This window comes from Chelonoidis abingdonii, chromosome 17 (genome assembly GCF_003597395.2).
Source record: "Chelonoidis abingdonii isolate Lonesome George chromosome 17, CheloAbing_2.0, whole genome shotgun sequence".
Lineage (NCBI taxonomy): Eukaryota > Metazoa > Chordata > Testudines > Testudinidae > Chelonoidis > Chelonoidis abingdonii.
The window spans coordinates 36,126,693-36,143,059 of NC_133785.1; the positions used below are offsets into that span (position 1 = coordinate 36,126,693).

At 39.9% G+C, this 16,367-nt stretch overlaps 1 protein-coding gene across 2 annotated transcripts in view; it reads right to left on the bottom strand.

The window, feature by feature from the left end:
• ATXN7 (ataxin 7) overlaps window positions 1-16,367 on the bottom strand; it is a 142,900-nt gene that overhangs the window by 103,594 nt on the left and 22,939 nt on the right. For both annotated transcript variants that reach the window (XM_032801044.2, XM_032801046.2), the window contains exon 2: window positions 8,305-8,397. The gene's annotated coding sequence lies outside the window, so the exon portion shown is untranslated. The remainder of the gene's footprint in view (window positions 1-8,304; window positions 8,398-16,367) is intronic.

Sequence of the window (16,367 nt, forward strand, 5' to 3'; positions counted from 1 at the left end):
AACTAAGAGAGAGGAATGATTTCCCTGTCAGGAACGGCCGGAGGCGGCAGCACGGACATAAATACGCGGTGTAGCGGGCATTGGGCTAGGCACAGCGGTTGCAGGAAGGCTTCTCCCCGAACCCCGCTGAAGTACATTAAACTTAAATTAAAGAAACGTATAAGGAATAAGACTGTATTACAAACAAGATTAGGTAGACGGATCACTAAAGCTGCGCCTCACGTCCCTCCATGACGACCGAGCACGGGCGGTAAGAGGAACGGGGCGGCTGGTCGATGCAGGGGTATATATCCGGCACCATAGCGGCGCCACTCCAGGGGGCGCCCTGCCGACCCACCGAGTGTTGCTAGGGTAAAAATCTTCCGACGAACGTGCACGCGGCGCGCACACACCTAACTGGAATGGATATGAGCAAGCACTCGAAGAAGAACTATCCACGATGACTCCAAAATCTCTTTCTTGAGTGGCAGCAGCTAATTTAAAACCTATGATTTTGTATGTATAATTAGACTCACCAGCCTGTAATTTCAAGGATCACCTCTGAAGCCCTTTTTAAAAATCGGCATTACATTAGCTATCCTCCAGTCATCTGGCACAGGCGCTGATTTAAGTGATAGGTTACATACCAGAGCTAGTAGTTCTGCAATTTAAAATTAACAGTTCTTTCAGAACCTCCTTCAATTTATTCTAAAACCGCCTCTACGGATACCTTACTCTGGGGATAGTTCCTCAGATTTGTCACCTAAAAAAGAATGACTTGAGTGCGGATTTCTCCCTCACATCCTCTACAACGAAGACTGTTTCAAAGAATTCATTTAGTCTACACAATGGCCTTGACTTTAAGTGTTCCTTTAGCACCTTGATCGTCCAGTGGCCCCACTGACTGTTTGATAGGCTTCATGCTTCTGATGTACTTAAAATAAAATGTGCTATTAGATTTTTTTGTCCTTAGCTATTTGCTCTTCAAACTCCTTCCTGACCTGCCTTATTATACTTTTACACTTGATTTGACAGAGCTTATGTTCCTTCCTATATTCCTCATTCGGATCTGACTTTCAATTTTTAAAAGATGCCTTTTTTGCCTCTACCTGCCCTCTTTTACTCTGCGGTTTAGCCATGCTGACTTTTTTGGTCCTCTTACCAATTTTTTTAAATAGTTGGGGTATACATTTAGTTTGAGCCTCTTCTATGATATTTTTATATAGTTTCCATGCAGTTTGCAAGCATTTCACCCTTGTGACTTTTTCTTCTAATTTCCGTATAACTAGCTCTCTCATTTTTGTGTAGTTCCTTTTTTTGAAGTTAAATGCTACTGTGGTGGGTTTCTTTGACATTCCCCCCCCCCCCCCGCAAGCATCCAATTCTTCCAGTATAATATTCCAGTTCCCCTTTGTATTGATGATGCCTACCAACTTTATGACATTTGCAAATTTCATTACCATACTTTGTGTGCCAAAACCATTAATGAAAATATTAAGCAAGATCAGTCCCAAGACTCATCTTTGAGGAACTCTTGCAGTAACCTCTTTGCAGCCTTGCAGGTTTCCTTTCAGCACAACCCTTTGTCATCTCCCCTTTAGCCAGTTCTGTATCCACCTTACAATTCTTGTACCAATCCCTATCTTCTCCACCTTAACTAATGATTAACCATCTGATACCATGTCAAATGCTTAAATGAAGTCCAGATAGAGTAGATCTACCACTTCCCCTCGTCTAAAAAATCTTTTATCTCATCAAAGCAAAACATCATGTTAGTCTGGCACGATCTACCTTAGGTAAATCAATGTTGCATTTTATCTGATTTTCCATTTAGTTCCATGTCTTTAATTATTCTTTCCCTCAAAGTTTATTCTAAAGTTTTGCATACTATTGAGGTGAGTAACAAATCTGCAGTTGACTGGATCACTTTTTGTCTCCTAAGGCATTATATTTACTACCCTCCAGTCATACAGTACCACCCCCCAATTTGATAGATTTATTAAAAATCCTTGCTACCAGACTTGCAATTTCATGTGGCAGTTCTTTCGATATTCTGGGACCTTTTGGTATATCTGAACCTCCTGATTTGAGCGCATTAAGCTCTTTGAGTTTTGCTTCCAACATGGATGTAGTAATTTCCATTTCTATACACTCACTCCCATTTGCCATCTTGTCTTTGCCCCCATGATCTACATTATCACCTTTACTGAGGCAAAGTATTAATTATCCTTAATTTTTACTGCATCCTCACTGCTTAGGGGCTCCACTTATTTACTTAGTCTCTTTTTATTTATATGGTTAAGGATCCTTTTATTATTTGTTTTAATTTCCTTTGCAAGGAATTCCTTGACTTTGGCAATTCTCACTTTCTTCCTATACTTTCTGACCTCCAAGGCATAGTTTCCTTTGATGATCAATCCCTTCTTCCTTGCAGAGTCTGCTTACTCCCAAAATTCTTTTTTAGGTGATTATTTGACCAGTTAGATATGGAGCCTTTCCCTACAATTTTCTTACTCTTACTTGAGACACAAATTCCAAAAAGGTTTTGCACCCCTGACTCAAAGAAATTCCAAGGGCTGGTCTACACTGAAAATGTACATCAGCATAGCTACATTTCTCAGGGGTGTGAAAAATCCACATCTCAGAGACATAGCTATGCCAATCTAGCCTCCAGTGTAGACAGTGCTAGCTTGACAGAAGAATTCTTCTGTCAGTCTAGCTGTCACCTCTCAGGAAGGTGGATTAATGAGAGCAATGGAAGAATCGCTCCTGTTGCTGTACTGAATGTCTATGCTGAAGCGCTACAGCGGAGCAGCTACAGCTGTGGCATTTTAAGTATAGACATACCCTTAGTCTACTCCACATTTAAGTCCCTGAGCTCTACAATCTAGCTACAAGTGAGAATGATTCTATACCCCGGAGATCAGGACACTTCCCTGAAATGTGGGAGACCCAAGTTCAAATCTCTTCTCCACATCAGGTAAAGGGGGGAACTGAAGCCCAAATCATACCAAGTAAGTTTTGCAATCACTAGGCTAAAGGTTACAATGGAAGTCACCTCTTCTGGAATCTACCCTTTACAAATGCCTGAAGAAATCCATTTCAGGGCAAATGAAACATGTTTTGTTAGCCCCTAAACAGACTAATTTTTTTGATTTGGCAAAATTTTTCACAAGTTTTGGATTTGGTTCGACCTGAAGCAAAATTTTTTTTTTAAATGTATGAACTGAAAATTCAGTTATTCGCCCAGCTCTACAGTGGCTAGCAGCAGAGTATGTCAATTTCAGACAGCACCTGCCAGGGCTTCTTGGGGCCCACCAGGCAGGTAGCCACACCCAGGGAGCAGGTTTTCAAAACAAAACATTGTGGGATTTTAGTGTACAAAAAACTCAGAGGCCCAAGACTCTTTCAAAGGCATTTAGGGGTTGCTGCGCTCAGCATCATGTCTGTCTGATTTAAGAATCTAAATCTCTTCCTTTCCACAAGCAAAAGAAGAAGGCAGAAGATTCCAGAAGTGAATCACTGACGAGGTAAGCAGTGGAGAATTTTGTTTTTGTGGAACAGTGGTGCACCTTCTATGGGAAGAGGAAGCTCTATAGTTTGGATGGCTTCCACCTCAGTAGAAGGGAGACCAATCTTCTCAGGGACAGGCTGGCAAGAGCAGTCAGGATAGTGTTAAACGAATAGCAAAAGGGGAGGGTAAAAAGAGGTAAGATATGAGCACGCAGCAAAAATCGAGATGCCAAGAACAAAATTAATCAAGGAACCAAAAGACATAAAGAGAAGAAATTTCTGAATTGCCTATACACCAATGCTAGAAGCCTGGGTAACAAAACAAAAGGAATTAGAATTGCTCAGTTCTGAGCATAAATTTAGTCTAGTTGGCATTATTGAAACCTGGTGGGATGATTCACATGATTAGAATGTTAAAATCAATCATTAGAACTTATTTAGGAAGGATCGAATGGGCAAAAGGGGAAGGATGGTGGCACTATGTCAGAAATGGCATTACCTGTTTCTGAGTCACTGATAAAACTCAGAAGAAAATGATCTTGAATTCTTATGTTCTAACAGATAAAGCACAACACGGGGTATTAGTTGGTGTCTGCTACAGATCACCAAATCACACTTGGGAACAGGATGAGGACCTCCTTACTGGCCTACCTATAATGTATAGGGAAATAAACTGCGCCTTGGAATTTCTAAACATATAGATACCAATTTCCTAACTCACAAACTGTTGCAATCAACATGGGAGAATTCTTTATTAGACCTTGTCCTAACAGATAAAGAGGAATTGATCACAGAACTAAAAAATTAACGATAGTTTAGTTACAAGTGATCATGACTTGATAAAGGGCCAATTTCGCAAAGCTGAAAATAATTATGAGCCAAATCAGCTGGCAGAAAGAACTTAATCAGAATAACTGTGAATGATAATTGGGCATAATTTAAGAATCCCTTACTAAATACACGAAAAGCCACAATCGAGGAAGATTGTACTGATTTAAAAAATGATCTGGTTTAGAAGGGAAGTGAATGCAGCTGTAAAAAAATAAAAAGGTAATATATAACAGATGGAAGAAAGGGGAAATTGATAGTAATGAATGTAAATCACAAGATAGGAATTGTAAAAAAAATGATAACAGAAGCCAAGGGACACAAGTAGAAGTCTATTGCTAATGGAGCTAAGGACAGAGTTTTTTAACTATCTTAGTAACAAAAAGAATCCTGACAATGGTATTGGTCCAATACTATATGGACCAACAATGCAGAAAAGGCAAAAGCATTCAATAACTATTTCTGTTCTATATAGGGGGCGGGGAGCGGAAACAGATGATACACTCTCATTGTATGTGATAAAAACAAACACTCTTTCTATCCAACTAGTATCTCTGAATGTTATTAAGCACAAGCTGCTAACATTCAACATTTTTAAATCAGAAGGGCCACAAAACTTGCATCCAAAAGTTTTAAAAGAGCTGGCCGAGGAGTTCACTGCACAGTTAAATGTTGCTTTCAATCAGTCCAGGAACACTGGAGAAGTTCCAGAAGAATGGAAAAAAACTAATGTGCCAATTTTTTAAAAGGGTAAACAAGATGACCTTAGTTAGTTACAGGCTCATCAGCCAGACACTGATTCCGAGCAAGATAATGGAGCAACTGATATGGGACTCTAATAAAGAATTAAAAGAGTGCAATACAATTAATACTGATCACTATGGGTTAATGGAAAATAGATCCTGTCAAACTAACTTTTTTTTTTTTAAATGAAATTACAAGTTTGGTTGATAAGGGTAGTAGCATTGATATAATATATTTAGACTTCTGTAAGATGTTGACTTGGTATTACATGACATTTTGATTACAAAACAAGGTACACATTCGATGAATTAAAAACTGACTAACTGATGTCTTAAAAAGTAACTGTAAACGGGGAGTCCTCATCAAGCAAGTATATTTCCAAAGGGGTCTGCAGGGGTCAATCTTTTGCCCTATGCTATTTAACATTTTTATCAATGACCTGGAAGAAAATATAATATCACCACTGATAAAGTTTGCGGACGACACATAAATTGGGGAAGTGGTAAACAATGAAGAGGTCAGGTCACTGATTCAGAGCAATTTGGAATCACTTAGTAAACTTGGAGCAGGCAAACAATCTGCATTTTAAAATGGCTAAATGTAAATATATGCATCTAGGAATAAAGAATGTAGGCCATACTTACAAGATGAGGGACTCTCTCCTGGGAAGCAGAGATTCTGAAAAAGTTTTGGGGGTTGTGGTGGATAATCAGCTGAACATGAGCTCCCAATGTGACACTGTGGCCAAAAGAGCTAATGCGATCCTTGGATGAATAAAAAGGGGAATCTCAAGTAGGAGTACAGAGGTTATTTTAGCTTTGTAGTTGATACAGGAGTGACCACTGTTGGAATAGAGTGTCTGGTTCTGGGGCCAACAGTTCCTAAAGGATGCTGATAAACTGGAGAAGGTTCACAGAGGAGCCATGAGAATGATTAGAAGATCAGAAAACATGACTGATAGTAATAGAACCAAGGAGATCATTTTATTTATCTTAACAGAAGATTAAAGGATGATTTGATTACAACCTATCCCAGACTACAGATTATATGTATCTACATTGGGAACAAACATTTAATAGTAGGTTTTTCAATCTAGCCAAGAGAAGTATAAAGCAATCCAGTGGCTGGAGCTAGATATATTCAGACTGGAAATAATATGCATATTTTAAAAGTGAGAGTAATTAGCCACTGGAACATGGTGAATTCTCCATCACTGATGATTTTAAAATCAAAATTGGCTGTTTTTCTACAAGATCTGCTCCAAGAATTATTTATGGCCTGTGTTATATAGGAGGTCAGACTAGATTATCATAATGGTCCTTTCTGGCCTTGGAATCTATTAATCTATTTTCAAAACAGATTCACACACTTTAAACTCTAAATCCCTACTGAAGATAAGATTTAGGCTCCTAAATCAGTTATGTCTTGTGACACTGTGAGCAGAAACACCTAAGTACCTTTAAAAATCCAGGACTTTGGCTTTTGAGATGGGAAAACTTTCCACAATCTTGAAAATATTCCTTGTGTTGGACAACCACTTCCCACCCACCTCTGCTAAATTGGGGTGAAAATATTTAAAGTAAGTTTCCCTAATGGTGCATTTAGTATGCAATTGCGCATGTATAAACAAATAAAGGAAAAATAAAAATAAAATATTCTCCATTGCCCTGTACACAGTGCTGTAATTTACACTAAAATGTAAAGTCAGTGTAAAACGCTACTATTCTGATAGGACAGCCTTTAAAACCATTCTGCAATCTACATTCACTTTGCACTAATGTAAATGACTACACAAAGTGCAGGCCCAATGCACCCCACACTTTACATTACTGGCTTCTTCAGCTATCTGTTTTTAAAATCCTACAATATGCAAGGAAGATAAGCCAAAAAGGAAAAATCCTCACTTTTCTTCTGTTGTTCTGTTGATATAAAATTGCTAATATCAAGCATACAGTAGATTACTGTATTAATATTGACTGATGTATCCTTCTGGCATAGTCAGATATTCCAGTAACCCTGTATGAATGTAGTGCTTGAAAGTTATTCAATTCATCAAAAGGAATTTAATTACCTATACAAGCAGTATTCCTGGTCTCTGCTGTGTGGCACAAAGGCTTAGGTTCACTTGATATGTGCTTAAGTTAGGTCTAAACTGTGCCAAGCAGCACACCAAGTCCTAACTGTTGTGCTCTGAAGTGAAAGTAAACTGCTGAGCCATAAATCTATACTTTTAATTTCACATGCCAAAAATCATACGACCCTGCAATGTGGGTCCACCAATAATACTTTTACAGTGTTTTCTTCCTTTCAAATGGCACCTGACTTGATGTAATTACAATTTCCAAGTAAAAAGTTTCAATATAGGTTTTAAAAGAAAAAAATACTAGTTTTAGCTGAGCTGCTCAAGAGAAGATATCAGTAAAAAGCCATACTGTGACAAACATTCCTCACTCTTCCCCAGATTATCTCTGCCATTCAAATGAGTTCTCTTTCTTCAGTTTTGCAGACCAGCTCCCTGCTAACTTTATGGCACTTTCTATAATAATCTATTTTAAAAGCATAAAAAAGCTGGTTTGCACAGGAAAAATTAACTAAAGTAGTCTCGGCTCTTCAAATTTGTGCATAAAAGGCAAATAGAACAAATCTATTATATTTTTAAGTTGTTTCACCATATCAAAAGAAAAATAGACACAAACAAGTAAAACATAATTGAAGGGGTAAAGGAGAGAGAAATGTAAGGGAGACCAGAGGAAGAAACTGCATCATTATACTAGCTCAAGGAATTTTGCACCCCATCATAATATAATGCTGTTTTACCCAAGACTATGTAAATATAGATAAAATTGAAATTTGATTATCAAAAGAAAAAACAAAAACAAAAAATGTATCTCCCAAAGTACGTCAAACACATAGATAAAGACTCTTCTAACACAAAACTCAACTCATTCAAGTTACTTTCATATCTCCCATCTCATTCAGATAAATGAAGTTTGACTGAATGTTTGAGGTTTGACTGATATGCACAGAGAGCTTATTCTGGCTGTTTGGAAGGTTTCTTTACTTTCCACTGAAACCTGCATTTAACACCTGCATCTTATCAAAACATCACCAAGCTGCCTCTGGTAGCACTTTAGTCTTGCTTTGCAACCCTGTGAATATCCTGTTCTTCATGTTTCTCACATCTGAACTATGAGAATACGATGTTTAAGAAAAAATATATAGGTAAGTATGTCACAGTACCTTTAAAGTGTGGTAAAACTCTGGGTTGATTTATGAATTGATCGTCATCTGTTTGGATTGTGGAAGCTCTCTCTGACTTACAGTCGTTTAACTCTGAAATGAAACAAAAACATATGACTACTACAATAATAGGAAATGTGCAATCTTATTTAACTGACATTCTATAATTGCAATTTTTGCCTTGAAATATTTAAGTGCTAAAACAATGCATTTTACCTATTTTACACCAGAGATTATTTAGTTTTTACAGTGAACTTAAATGTTAATATATATTGTAAACAGAGAATGCAATTCAACATAACATGCACAACAGGTCTTTCAATGATAGCCCATCAATTTCAGAACTAATATTTATTTAAAAAATGCACCAATTCAAGTCTCAACCATCATGCCAGTAGTAATATTAATTTAGACTAAAAATGTCTGTATCTAATTTAGATTCTAATCTTGCAAATAGGTGCATTGGTATGGACTCATATTCAGAATCTGCTCCTATGTGTCTACAGCAGTGGTTCTCAAACTTTTGTACTGGTGACCCCTTTCACATAGCTAGCCTTCGAGTGCGACCCCCCCTTATAAATTAAAAACACTTTTAAATATATTTAACACCATTATAAATGCTGGATGCAAAGCAGGGTTTGGGGTGGAGACTGACAGCTTGCGACTCCCCCGTGTAATAACCTTGTGACCCCCTGAGGTTTGAGAACCCCTGGTCTACAGGTTCAGGGCCTTAGCAACTATTTTTACACTAGACTTTTTTCCCTCCACAGTGCAGCTCCACCAACGGTAGCAAAGAAGGGCCATCCGTTTATGTACACTGGCCAACAGTGTTTTTACCACTGTGGCATGTAACTCAGGTGCCCCATGGTGATAATTTACATGCAACATTGTTCATTATTTTACCACAGAGAGAGAAGCATATTAACGCCTTATCTATATTAATCTGTTTTTAAACCAGTTAATTAAACCAGTGCAAACCTCTGCATTGACACACTTGTTTTGTTTTAATTTTCTCTAAGTAGCTACTTACAGAGAAAGCTAACTACTAGTAATCCTCTCTGGTTCCCACTGTAAAAGGTAATATAGGCACCTACAATATTACTTTTTTCTCTACCATCTGCTAGGCCAGCCTTTTTGGTTTGTATTTGTACACTGCCTAACACTATTAGGCTGTCAAGTATCAGAGAGGTAGCCATGTTAGTCTGGATCTGTAAAAGCAGCAGAGAGTCCTATGGCACCTTATAGATTAACAGATGTATTGGAACATGAGCTTTCGTGGGTGAATACCCACTTTGTCGGATGCTGGGCCCTCTGGTACTATCACAATATAAACAGAATTTTATTAGGAAACAAAGAACCCTCTGCATGTAGATCTCCTCTACTCTATGTGGACGGTTGCCTAGGCAGGCAAAAAAGAAAAAGTAATGTAGCCAGAAACTGTATTACCTTTCAAAATGTTCTGTGGAGCAGAGACTTTTTGCCTTCTGCTTCCTTCATCAATAACCCACACACTTCCATGTAGAAAAGAGTAGCTATATCATTTATATTGCGGTAGCGCTTAGAAAGCCCATGCTCATTGTGCTAGGCACTATGCAAATACGAACCAAAAAGTCTATCTCCCAAAGAGTGTACAATCTATGGGCTTGTCTCTACTTATAGCGGAATCAACGTGTGGCAATCGATCCACCGGGAGTCAATTTAGTGGGTCTAGTTAAGACCCACTAAATCGACAGCCAATCACTCTCCCATTGACTCTGCTACTCCACTGGAATGAGAAGCATAAGGTAAGTTGATGGGAGAGTTTCTCCCATTGACCCAGCGCAGTGTAGACACCACAATAAGTCGACCTAAGGTACATCAACTCCAGCTATGTTATTCAAGTAGCTGGTGTTGCATAACTTAGGTCGACTTAGCCCAGTGCTGTAGACCTGCCCTAAGTATAAGTCAAGAGGTAAATAAAACAAATATTATGGGATCAGAAGTCAGAAATGAGGTTATTATAAATAGCATGACAAACAGCATGGTAAGCAGCAACCTAACCACTAATCAGTTTTTGTCAGTATCACAGCAGAGTTGAGTTTTAAGGAAGGATGTGAAGGAGGACAATGTGGTGGCTTTACAGATTTTTATGTGCAGTTCAGACCTTCTGTGCATAAGAGGTGGCAAGGAAGAAAGTAAGATGGTGCTTGTTGGGAGCTTTTACAAATGAGCAATCAAGATTGGCATAGTTCACAGAGAAAAGTGTAAAAGAAATGACAGGGTGGGTGGAGATGAGCCATGATGGGCCTTATATGAGAAAAGCATTTGGGGCTTGTTGCGATGGAGATGGGGAAAACCAATGAAAAGATGTAAAGAGAAGAGAAGCATGATCAAAGAACCAAGCCCTACATTTTCAAAACAGTATGTCAGGTTTTAAGCCATACATCTCCCATGAAAAAGTCAATGGAAAAAAGTGTGGCTGCAACTTGAAGGAAAACTTTAAAGATTTGCTGTTAAAGAAAATAAACAGGAGTAATGTTGCAATTCACCAAAGCAAAAGCTAAATCCCAGACAATACATAACAGCAGTTTAAGGAGAAATATCTTTACAAGAAAGTTGTAGTTAATAAAAATCAAACCAAAAGCCCATGAAAAACATTAAAAAGCCAGGAAATTGAAAGTTAAGAAACTTTAACATTTGAAAGTATGGAAATTCAAATTTAAAGATAGCCAAACTGCTGATGCCCCTTTTCAAACCGAGCAGACAGTCAAATTTCAGGGCACTGGGAATGTTCCAGTTGGAATTAGAAACTGATGGAGTCTGATATTTTCTTTGATGCAATCTTGTTCATTTACAAGGAGCGTACAAGTCCTGCTTTTCCAAATGCAGGAGAAACCAAGAATAAAAGGAGCAGTTTCCTAGCTTACAGCCCCAAGCCTCATTAGCCAACTCCAGACCCAAAAGTACTCTAGCTTTTTCTAGGGCTACACCATGCTCACTGGGATACTGCTTGGCTTTTTTTTGCTTGTTGCCTTTCCCTCTCCATTCTCTATGTTCTTGTCTGTTCTCAGTTTGTGTACGTTCTCACACATCCACACACACCTTCTTACGGTACCCACTGGAACAACAACCCATTTGGTGCTAGTTTCTGGGCAGTCTCTAATAGCCCTTGTTTTAGGAGTGGCCCCTTAATTGTCTCTTACAACTATATTAAATGAAGGATGTGGTCACACACATTGGTTTGTACAAGGTTTCCAGTCAATCCGTAACAAGGCACCACCCAGGTCATAAAAACAGCACATACCTCAGCTTTGCCAATCATCCCAATGAGGCCTAAAATGGTGACACCCAATAACTCATCCCAAATAGAATATAAATAAATTACCAATGATACAAGATTAACTATTTACAAGTATACAGTATCCTTCTGTCAGGAGAGGTTTGCATCACCATGAAAGAAGCTACTCCTACCCAAATCCCTTTTGGGCTTTTCTTTCCCGGGATTTCCCTTCAGTTACCAGCGAGGGACTTCTATCAGCCAGCCCCTGAGCAATATCTACTGTTTCAGTGGAACTGGTTGGCTGAGGCAGACCTAGCACATTCTGTTTGAATGGGAGATTCATCTTTGTAACAAATTTTCCAGCCTCAACTTCCACAAATACATTCTCAGATTGAGGGGAAGAGGGAAGAGAAAGAGGTATTGGGGGTAGGCAGCTGAAATCCTGTCCCCGAAACTGTAAGCTCTAGTATCTATGTCTAACATGAAAGGGGTTTGAAACACAGATAAGCCAAGAGAGGAGCAGTCCCAAAACCCTTTTTCAACTTTGAAAATGCTGACAAAAAATGTCCCCGACTGACAAATGAAATGATCTTCCTTCTTTGTTATTTGCTACTTGCCATAAACATTCAGCAAACAAACAGGGATCAGTTCTTCTTTCAGACCCACAAGAACTCTGGCAGCTAAGGTTTCCCTGAAACCCTGGGTCTCCAAACAGGTTTTAACCACTTCCCACCACTCCTTTGCTGAAAAGCTACCATAGCATATAGCTGTTATAATGGTTTCTACCGCCTGGGGCAGGACAATTTATTCACCGCAAACCACTTGCCTACAAACCATTTGTCTCACCTGGGCCATATCTTTAAAGGGCATTTCCACAGACTGAATTTGTAAGACATCTTTCCTGGCATTGGATTATACAGTTATTAGCCATAACAGAATCCAAGCCAGTTCTGAGCTCAACCCCCATTTCAGCCACACCGATTTCTTGTTTGAATTCCAGAGGTGCAATCTTTCAACCCAGTTTTCCCAAATTTTGGATGAGTGCCCTGCCCCAGTCATTGTCTCCATCTGAGTCCAATTAGGTGGTGCAGTTTTGGATCCCTGGTTCCCTTGCCTTTTTTGCACGTCTTGTTTAACATTTGTTATGTTTGAGCCCGTGTCAATCACCGCTAATGTGTCTATTACACATTCAACAGCCAAACTCTCTGTATTATTCAACTGCCCAGATCTAAACAAACACTGGGGCTGATCCTAGTATCTGCACCAAACTTTACTCCCTCAGTTTGGGGTACCCCCATCTCCTGAATGGGACAAGGTTTTCACTAGACACTTGCAACAGTCTGTCTTGACCTGTCATAAATTTATACAAGTCCTTCTATTTGTGGCCAGTTTTGTCACAATACAAGCATTTAACTGAACTGTTTCCTTTAATTTTTGCATTACTGGCAATTTTCCTTGTTTTACAAACTATCATCAATTTTTTTAATCATTACATTAAGGTCATGAGCCAGACTAGAATCCCCTAATTCATCATACATATTTGATGCAGAGCTGTACTTACAGAGCTCATGGCGATCAGCTTCCACCTCTGGCGCACTGCTACAAGGAAAGATTGCAGTTCTGTGTCAAATTCCATCACTTCTCACAGCGTCTTTGGCCTTTTTTTTGCAGATCTTGATCAGCAAGTCCAAGTCCAACTAAGCATCCATAAATTGGTCCACTGCTCGTGTATCCTGAAGGGCCTCAGTGGTATTAGGGTACGCCAGGAACACCAGTCTCCGCAGGTCCTCTGCCAGTTCAGGTGGGGTTTCTTCTTTCCCTCTTCTGTATCTCAGCTGAGCCCTAGCTAGGTCTGATTGATGGGTAACTCCAAAGTGCATCTCCTGGGCTTCTACCAGGTCTGGACAACTCAGGGCAAGTATACACTCAGTGCTAGATCAGCACAGCTGCACCTATGCTGACAGGAGAGCACTTTCCCATCAGCATAATTATTCCACCTCCACAAGAGGCGGAAGCTATGTCGGTGGGAGATCATCTCTCACTGACATAGTGCCAGTGTGGACAGCACTTAGGTCGCTGTAACTTGCATCCATCAGCAGGGTGTCTTTTTCACACCCTGAGCGACATAAGTTACATCGACTTACAGTGCAGACCAGCTCTCAATCTCTTTTCTGGGGGTAAATTCTGCAGCACAATCAAAGCTGGGCCACTCAAGTTGGGTGCAATAACCCCCTTTTCAGTTCCTCATCCCAGCCATTCATTTGAACTATAATGTTGAACTGAGCCAAATAAACCTCTCAGAGAGAGTTTTTCCCTTATATACTGGCTTTTGAATTATCTGAGTTAGGACAGCCTGACCTCACCCCTCTGGGCCTCTGTGGGTAACAAATGGGATAGAATAGTGTTATAAACATCTGGTCTTACCCAAGTCACCTGGCTGCCCCAATTCCTCATCCAGGTGCTGCCTTCCACTACAAAGGGTGACCCTCTGATTTCCTTCTGTAGCTGAATTTTTAGCTCCGCAAGTCCTTGCTTCAGCTTCTCTCAGTTGGCAAGTTCCAGATCAGACAGTTTGCTCAGACACCACTATTTCACGGAAGAACTTCTGGTCCGTAGCAGTCAGATTGCTGGTCACCTTATCAATCCATTTTATCATCCCAGCCTGGGTGTGTCGCAGCTGGTCATCTCAGTCTGTCCAGACGCTGTATAATTGTTACTCCAGAGATTTCACCTCCATTTGCAAGTCATCTCTGAGCCCTTTCTGGCTACCTCCAGATGCTGATTTAATTAACAGAATCATAGAAGATTAGGGTTGGAAGAGACATCAGGAGGTCATCTAGTCCAGTGGTTCTCAAAGCCAGTCTACTGCTTGTTCAGGGAAAGCCCCTGGTGGTCCGGGCCGGTTTGTTTACCTGCTGTATCTGCAGGTTTGGCCAATCACAGCTCCCACTGGCCGCGGTTCACTGCTCCAGGCCAATGGGGGCTGCGGGAAGGGTGGCCAGCACATCCCTCGGCCCACACCACTTCCTGCAGCCCACACTGGCCTGGAGCGGCAAACCGTGGCCAGTGGGAGATACGATCGGCCGAACCTGCGGACGTGGCAGGTAAACAGACCAGCCTGGCCCATCAGGGACTTTCCCTGAACAAGTGGTGGACTGGCTTTGAGAACCGCTGATCTAGTCCAACCCCCTGCTCAAAGCAGGACCAACAGCAACTAAATCATCCCACCCAAGGCTTTGTCAAGCTGGGCCTTAAAAACCTCTAAGGGTGGAGATTCCACCACCTCGCTAGGTAACCCACTCCAATGCTTCACGACCCTCCTAGTGAAATAGTGTTTCCTAATATCCAACCTAGACCTCCCCCAATGCAACTTGAGACCATTGCTCCTTGTTCTATTATCTGCCACCGCTGAGAACAGCTGAGCTTCATCCTCTTTGGAACCACTCTTCAGATAGCTGAAGGCTGCTAACAAATCCCCTCTCTCTCTTCTTTTCTGCAGACTAAAGCCCAGTTCTCTTAGCCTCTTCTCGTAAGTCATGTGCCCCAGCCCCCTGATCATCTTTGTTGCCCTCCGCAAATTCCTTTTGTGAAGTCTCCAGCTCCTGTTTCAGGTACTGTTTTAAATCCCATTGGCCACTTGTCTGTAAGCACCTTCATTACTTGTTCCATCTTCATTCAGGAGGAACACCAGCTCAGAATCTCTTCTTGGAAATTGGATCTCATTACTAACACCGGTGTTGCCCTTTTGACTCAAGCAGCTCCCCACAGACTAAGGGTGTGCCAGGAAAAGAGGTCTGTTGGATGAAGGAGCTATAAGCACAGTGCAATGAACTATGGCTGTTCAGGGCTGCTGGATGTCCTTTAGGGACTACTGTAGCCCAAGAGTATGACAAAGCATCTCTTGAGGCTGAATCAGCACCCTGCAGCCACACAACTCTAGAGGTGCAAAGATGGAGTTAAAAATATGAATAATACAAAAAAAAAATCAATAATTTATTATCCTCCTCCTTAGATATAATATCCATTTTTACATGTACAGATTAGAGAATCAAAATGTAAGGACAATGTTTTAAATGGATCCCCCAAATGGAAAGTACGACAGAATCTTGAGATTTACCTTTGATTCAGACACTCATGATTCCATAGTATTGTAATTTATACTAAACTGTGAAGATGCTTCCCATTATTACTTGGACATTTACTATGTATTGTTACAAAGCACAATGGAATTCCCAGTGGAAAGGTACAAGATTTTTCCTCAAAATACATCAGAGTTTTTCTTAAACATTTCCATAAATATCTTTACAGATAATCAGATTGTTGCCACTAAAATCTGACAGTCAACAGACGACCATCAAAATCTTTTTTGTAACTATCTCAAAATTTTGGTAATGAAAACCTATCAAATAAATTCTTCACAATAAAGTTCACTTAAAGTGTTTTTACTTCTCTGTCTGCTGTTTTTTCTCTGTATAATTATTGCATACATGTCCAAATTTATTGTTTTTGCCCAAACAGCCAATTATATAGTTTTGCCAATGGTTTCAGCTGCATCTTCAGTAATTTTCCTTTTAATTTCTATATCTTACTCAAGAGTAGGCAGTAAGGTTAATGCTATAATAAGATGTCTTTGCATACTTGCTTCAGCTGTTTAAGTAAGTGTAAAACACAGACTAGGAAAATACATGATTTTGGAAACAATGAATGAAAATTTGGTTGCAGTTTCCCCACATAAACAGGCAAGTCTACTTTATATTCTCAAGTACTGTATCTTATGGTATAATTTAAACTACAATTTGAAGGT